The sequence below is a fragment of the Corapipo altera genome, unplaced genomic scaffold, assembly GCF_003945725.1.
Source record: "Corapipo altera isolate COAL_440 unplaced genomic scaffold, ASM394572v1 48b, whole genome shotgun sequence".
Classification (NCBI taxonomy): Eukaryota; Metazoa; Chordata; class Aves; order Passeriformes; family Pipridae; genus Corapipo; species Corapipo altera.
In genome coordinates this window covers 13,710,227-13,717,702 of record NW_020884884.1, presented here as the reverse complement: position 1 = coordinate 13,717,702, position 7,476 = coordinate 13,710,227, and positions in this window count along the sequence as shown.

Sequence of the window (7,476 nt, the reverse complement as noted above, 5' to 3'; positions counted from 1 at the left end):
AATACACCCTGAATGTCTGTAGATGTTGCTGCGTGCCTGCGGTCTTCCCACAAAGCTTTACACAGAGGGAAGCCCACAAGTGCAGATCATCTGGAGGGAGCTGCACTTTCAGAGGGGCAACTCTTTCCTCCCTGGGCTCCAGAAAGTGAAGATACAGGTGTGGAGGCTGATCTCTGCTGTCTGACAACAAGTCATGAGGAACCAGCTAATTAGGATGGCTTGGGACGTGTGCCGAAAGGTCACTGTGGAGTTAAAGGTTTACTGCAAATCATTGCTCATCTGTGTTGCATTGCCTGTGCCACTGGGTTCCTCAGCACTGGCCCCACACTGGAGGGTAGGGCCTGATCTGGAAACACAGCTGTTCCTAATGTCATCCTTCCATCCTGGGGAATCAAAGGGTTTGCAGGTATCATACTCCCCAGTGTGTCCCAGAACATCTCACAAGTCTGAGTCTGACCTTCCTCTGCACTTCATGTACCCACCCTCTTGGGTTATGGGAACCCACTAGCTCCAAAAAACAAGGTCTGGGAGCAGAGGGGATCCCTTTTGTGCCTTTAGACTGCTGTGGCCTCTGTAAAGTGATGTGCAGAGCTGCCAGTTGAAACTCATGGTGTGCAAGCCCACGCACTCCTTGCTGCCCTGGGGATATTAGCTGAAACCAGGTTAGAGATTGATGTGACTGCTCTTGATTGAGGGTGGCTAGCAGGAATCAGCTAGGTCCTAGGAACCTGCAGTAAATCCCAGCAGATGGGAAATGCTCCTTTGTGACAGATGCAAGACCTTAGAAGCAAGGAAACTTCAAAAATGATTACCCTGAGATGTGATCTGTGCCAGGCACACACAGAGTGACTGGAAAGAGTCTTGCATCAGTGCCCTCAATGCCATGTATCGTGGGGCTCCTTAGCCCCATGGGATGGACACAGTGGGTTGGGAGAAGTGAGGAGGGAGTGGGGTAGCAGGCTTGCAGCTAGGGAGGAAGTTAGGCTGCTGCACAGCTCTTCTCCCCTCCTACCACCTGCAGCAAGCAATGCATGGGGTAACGGAGGTGGCAGAGCTCTGCCTCCTTCTTTTTCTATGCCCCTCTCGAATAAGTCCACCTTGTTGTATTAATGCAAGTCTCTAATTTGCAAACGTAGGAGAAATTTCTCATGGGGGAAATGGCTTACTCTGGTTTAAGAAAGCAGAAAGAAAGAATTTCTTAAGAAAGAAATATTGCGATGGGTTTAAAGAAACAGCTCTGACCCAGGCAGAGCTGGAATAGAGAACTGAGATATTCACATCAAACCTGACCAGGATCTGCTGGGGCTGATCTACAGTATATTATAGGCTTGGCATGAGTGTTTGGCATGTTTGTTTGTAGGTGTTGCTTCTTTTCAATATTTATGTCCTGAAATGAAAGGTATGATATTTTCAGGAAGCTGGCAAGTCACTGATTGTCACTGTCCTGAAGTGGGGATAGAGCTGTAAGCCCTGAGCTGAGGCTGGTGGTGCTCAGAATAATCAGAGGCAAGTGCAGTGGGGATGCTGTTATAAAACTATGGCCATGTCCAAAAATTATAGTAGACAAAGGTGTTAGTATTAAGTGAACTATCTAGCAAAGGTTGGGATGGAGGGGTTTAGTTACCTCCATGTGTCAAAGCAGCCAACCCTGACTGCCCGAGGGGGAGTATCAATATGTTGAAGGGAGTGCAAATAGTTGCAAGGCCCAAGGAGTTGGCAGTGCCACCTGTAGCAAGCAGGGGATGGAAGAAAGGCACCCCTCTGCCCTCCTCCATGTAGCTGTCTCAGTCCTTTGCTCCCTACCAGTGGAGTAAGTCATGGATGTCCTGACAAATACAGCAGAGACCATGGGGCTGTCAGACTGGGCTGCCCAAGACAGTACTTGGCTTGTTTGATAAACTTGCCACTTGTTGTGGTTTGACCCTATCTGGCAACTAAAGACCGCACAGTTGCTTGCTCACTCCCAGCCCCTCAGTGGGATGGGGAGAGAACTGGAAAAAAAAGTGAAATTTATGCATTGAGGTAAAAGCTATTTAATAGGACAGAAAAGGAAGGGGGAAAAATAATGATAAAATAATTAGAATACACAAAACAAGTGATGCACAATGCAATTGCATCACTCACTGACTGATGTCAAGCCAGTACCCAAGCAGTGGCCCCCAGAGAGCTTTCCTCATAGTTTATATGCTGAGTTTATATGATGTCATAAGGTATGGAATATCCTTTTGGACATTTAAGGTCAGCTGTCCTGGCTTCTTGTGCCCCCCCAACTTCCTTACTGGTGAGATGGGGTGAGATGCTGAAAAGTCCTTGACTCTGTATAAACACTGCTTAGCAACACCTAAAACATCAGTGTGTTAACAATATTATTTTCATCCCAAATCCAAAGCACAGCACTGTACCAGCAACTAGGAAGAAAATTATCTCTATCCCAGCTGAAACAAGAACACACTTCTGCCTCAAATCAATTCCTGGAGAATTTGTTTGTCCTGTCTGCCCCAGGCTTGCGAGGATATGGGAGTCCCATGGAGACTGAAATGCAGGAGCAACCAGCAGAGCAGAGCTGATGGCTGCTGTGGAGGAGGCACAACAGGGTGTTCATGCCCTGCATATGTTCCTATCCCATGCAGGTGTGCAGGATCCAGACAAATGCCTGTCCAGCTCAGCATCTCAGCAGCTGGTTGTATGTGCTTGGGATAAATGTCAGAAAAAGACAAGTGAGCAGTGCAGCCTCTCCAAAATATACCCCCATCTCCCATAGATCTGCAGTTCAGGGACCAAAGCTGCTTGTTTAAGACATCAACGGGTTTGTCCTCCTTGACTTTGGTCTGCTGCGTTTTGCATCCATGTTGATATTGAGCATCCCCACCACCCCATAGCAAGGAGTCCCACAGCTTAACAAAGCATTGCATGAAGAACTACCATTTGTTTGCTTCAGACCAGCCACTTCCTGTATTAATTTGATGCTCCCCAGACTATTTCTGGTATAAGAAGAGACAGCAAATATCTCTGCCTTTGGCAAATGCACTGAAATCTGCTTGGCTAAACCTAGACCCTGGCAAGTCTAAGGGCATGCTTAGACTACATTCAGCTTACAGGCTGTAGACTGCCCATCACTTTTAGGATTTTCACATTAGCTGGACTCAGATGTCACCCTACAGCTTATCTTTAGCAAGAAGAAGGAGACATCACTGGATACATCTGCTCTCATGATATGCCAGAGTCAAGGCACAGGCTGCTCAAGAGATCTTTGCTCTGCAGGCAGAGCTTGAAGCAGGGCAGGGCAAGATCGCAGCTGTGATGAAATCTTGGTATTGCAGCCCCCGTGCCCCTGAAAGCTCCCTGTCTGACTGGCACTTGGTGAGCAGATAGGATCCCTGCCTGGCTGTGCCACTCATAGAGCTTGAATACCTCATCCCAGACAGAGTATGAGGCAGAGATTAGCCCATTCTCATTGGCATCTGCATCAGGGGAGAGATAAGGCAGTCAGCTGATGGGAGTCAGCCACTTTCTGTAGGGCTGCGGATGGGTGGGAAGCATCCTTGTCCTGCTCACTGAGCGGCAGCAGCAGCAGCTCATCTCTCCCGGGGTCTCCTGTCCTTTCAGCATTAGCCCTGCACACAAAGGGAGGCTGCTTTGCACACCAGCAGGAGCAAGCCTGGGCCTGCCCCTTTCACTGCTCTCAGCTGCTTTGCTCGACTATGCACTCCCATGTCCGGGGACTCACTCAGTCTTGGGAGCCCAGGAATGGGGAGGCCTTGGCCTGGAGATCTGCTCCCCTGGTTATTTGACGAGGGTGCTCAGCTCCTTTCAAATAGGCAATTCTTTCTACCAAGAGCTCCAGCACTGAAATGATGACACAGCTACTGTAGCAGCTTGGGGAGAAATCTTGGCCCCATGCAAGGACATGGTTTTTAGGGGGGTCATTACCTGTCCTCACCTGCACATCCCTGTGCTGGCACCCAGAGGGGCTACAGCTGCTCAGCAGCCCTGTTGAGCCTGATGCTTTGACCTGACTATCCCCCTATCTGTTTGGGTGCTAAGATCTGGCACCCCTTTTTGGGTCCAGTGCACTTGGATCACCATCCCCTATCCCTCCACTCTTCAGGGACAGGGAATGGTGATCCAAGTCCTCTCCTTGGCCAGTCTGTGAGGTGACGGCTCGGCTGAGAAGCATTGATGCTCAGGAAAACAGGCCAGTCACCCTTTCGTATTTCAGGGCCTCCAGTCATTAATTCTCTCCAGTCACTCATCTCCCTCCAACATGTTTTAGGGGTTTGCCCATCTTCTGGATAGTCCTCCAGAATACCCTTGCTTCAGAGGGGTGCACTGGGGAGTGAGGGAGGCAGGGGAGCACTTGGTACCAGCATCAGTCAGGCTGCTGGGCAGGCAGGTCTTGGCAGAGAAAAGTAGTAGAATATATATACATATTTTATATCTATATAGCTATATCTATAATTTTTTTTTAAAGAATACCTTAGGATGTCTAAACGCTATTCAAAAATCTACTTTGTCAAAGGCCAGCCCTACCTCCCAGAGTCTGCTCCTTTCAGTTCTTTGTGCTTCTGAGCAATCTGCTCCTACACATGTTAAGAAGCACTTAGCGAGCGACTAAAAGCCTCAGAAAAGGAATAACCTAAGGATTTAATAAACTGCAAACAAAATTATATAAAAAATTTCCCAGGCAGTTGAGTTTTCAGTGATTAAGAAAATACAATTTCCTGTAATTAAATCTTAACAAGAAATGTTATTAAAAACACTCTGTCCCAGCTTTTGTAATAATTGCCCATTCCCCCAGAACAGTAAACAGAATTAGAGTCTGCAACACACACTGTAATCCATGTGTCATTTTGATCAAATTTACCTTAATAACTTTATCTGAAGAGAAAAGTTGAATTACAGTGTCTGAAATGGAAACCCCTGCATGACAAATGTGACTTGGGGCTGCTTCTGGGGCTGGAGCAGGGGCCAGCCAGGGTTGGTGATGCTGCCAGGGTGGTCCTGCCCTTGCATAGGCTCCCTCCATAGCTGCTGCAGCATCCTGAACCCCAGGGATAAATGGGCTTGGTGCTCCTCTCCAGGTTTTGGGACATATACCTTCCTCATGGCTCTAACCCTCAGCACCTCCATCCCAAACTTTCTTGGTGTCCCAGAACCCCGCAGTGGAGTCTCAAACCTCCCTCTTGGGAAAGCCTGCTCTGAAGGCTGATTTGTTCCCATCTGTGGTTTCAGCTCCTTCCCACGATGTATCTTGTGCCTGGTGAAGCCCTCCTGGTGCTTCCTTTCACACTCGACACCAGTGCCACCTGCATTTTAGAGATGATGTGGGGCTTTGTGCTAACATGTCCCTGTCCCCTTCTTCTTGGGTCTGACTGCCAGGGGGTCTGACTGTGCAGCTGCTGCAGCCTTGCCCATGCTTCTTGATTCCCCTTCCCTCTCTTTGCCCATGGCATGCCTGCTGGACCATTTCTGCCCCCTTACAGCAGTAGCTCCCTTCTTCCAGCCCTCAGCTATTCTCCCGCTTTCTGTCTCTCCAGGACTCTCCCAGCACTGTCTGGCCCTGTCTGCAGGCAGAAGAGAGGTTTTTATCCCTGCCTAGTGGCTCTCTCTAGCACAGCTGACAAGGCATCATGCATTTCCCCTATGATCCCCTCCCAAACACCAGGGCTAGGAATGAAAGTCAAGCAGAGCGCAGTGTGGGGAGTGCTGGCACATCCTTCCCGGGCAGCAGAGACTAACCAGGGGCTCTGTCAGCTGGCTGACAATTTCCAGCCTAACCTGAAATCAGTCTGACAGCAGCTGGGCAACCCACTCACCTGGGGGGTAATTTTTAAAGCCAGTTATTGGCTGTCATTGCTGTTGTGTCAGGCTATGCTACTCGCCCTCCAGCAAAGCCTGGGAAATGGATGAGGAACCTGCTTGCACAGAGGGAAAGGTTTCTCATGTGTGCCAGGGTGGCCCTGGGTAGAGATGGGGAAGTGGCTGCATGTGCTGGGCAGGGCTGTCCTGGATGCTTCAGCTCTGCATCTGGCAGTGCTGGGGAAAAATACGGCCCCTGATATGACAAAGAGCTGTTTGCAGCCAATATGAAAGGGACCTTGTGAGCAGCTTGCCACAGAGGACTGATAGCAGATTTTTTTAGGAAGGGCAGAAAGAGTTGGAAAGTGATGGTCTAGTACCAAATGGAGGGCTGTGGGCTTGAATTCAGACTGGTCTTGCTTCAGATACTCTTCCCAGCCACAGGAAGAGGCTGGTTTCTCTTGGAAATGTTGTCCAGATGTGCTACAGAGCTGAAGAGTCTCTGCCAGCAGTGGCAGAGCATAGAACTGTGCAAAACCTGGATCCAGTATGCAGGGACTTCTAACATTTCAGTGGTTGCTTGCATCACTAAGTGGAGTTGAGTGTAGAAATTGGGAAGGGTTGAGGGGAGCAGAGAAGCTTTTGAAATACTATGCCAGTTTTTGTCAAAAGGCAAACACCTGGCCATGCTGTACAGTTTTGTTCAGTAGGACATTGCATTTTTCCACCCAGCTTCATTGCCCCTTTGAGATGTACTTTAAGAACCTGCTGTCTTTGTTCTCCTCTAGTGATCCAGCTTCCCAGCTAGATGTACCCCAGCCCTTGTGCTGGGTACCCACATGCAGGCTCTCCTTCTGTACGTTGTAGGAGATGAGGGCCAAACCATGCAGAGAGAACTCAGCTTCTTAAGGAGAATTTGAAGCCTGAACTATAAACCCTGCAATGGTCTCTACTTACAAGGAAGCAGGGGTTCAAGCCAGAAAGACCAGTTGCGCTCTGTCTCCTGGCCCTGTCAGTAGGTACCCGGCTGTGAGAAGAAGACAGATCCTGCCAAGGTGTTGCTGGCCAGCCAGCATGGCAAAAAGGCAGAACATAAATGGTGGAATGCCTCTTTCTATCTGTTTATCTAGCTACTTACCTACCTATTTTTCACTCCAACTTTCCTTCTTCTACAGTTACACCAATCCATCCATCTCTTTCTAACAGAGAAATGCCCCATTACACTGTTTGATGGTAGCATCTCCCTCTCTGATACTGTTTCTGTAGGGGCAATCATTACAGTATCACGGCATTACCTACGTACAAAAGAAAAGGCTCAGAAAAGGCTCTGCACCTGTGAAATATGATTTTCTAGCTCTGGAAACCTCCAGAAAAATATACAGCAGATGCCGTCTCTCTAAACAAAGGCTTCTTGCAGAAACTAAGTTATTTGCTGTACAGGATCCAGCAGTCCTGCTAGCCTGAAAAGACGCACGCTCCCACTGGACTGAGTCCTGCACTATTTCAGGGAGGTGGCAGGGCAGATTCCACAGTCCACATACTCCATCAATGCATTTTCCTGGCCAATTTCTTATCTGTCAGGGTCTAAAATGCCTGCTGCTCTCAGAGTGTTTGAACAAACTGCCAAATCCTCGCTCTGTGTCACACTGCTGGCATCTGTTGCTTGTTCTGGCAATA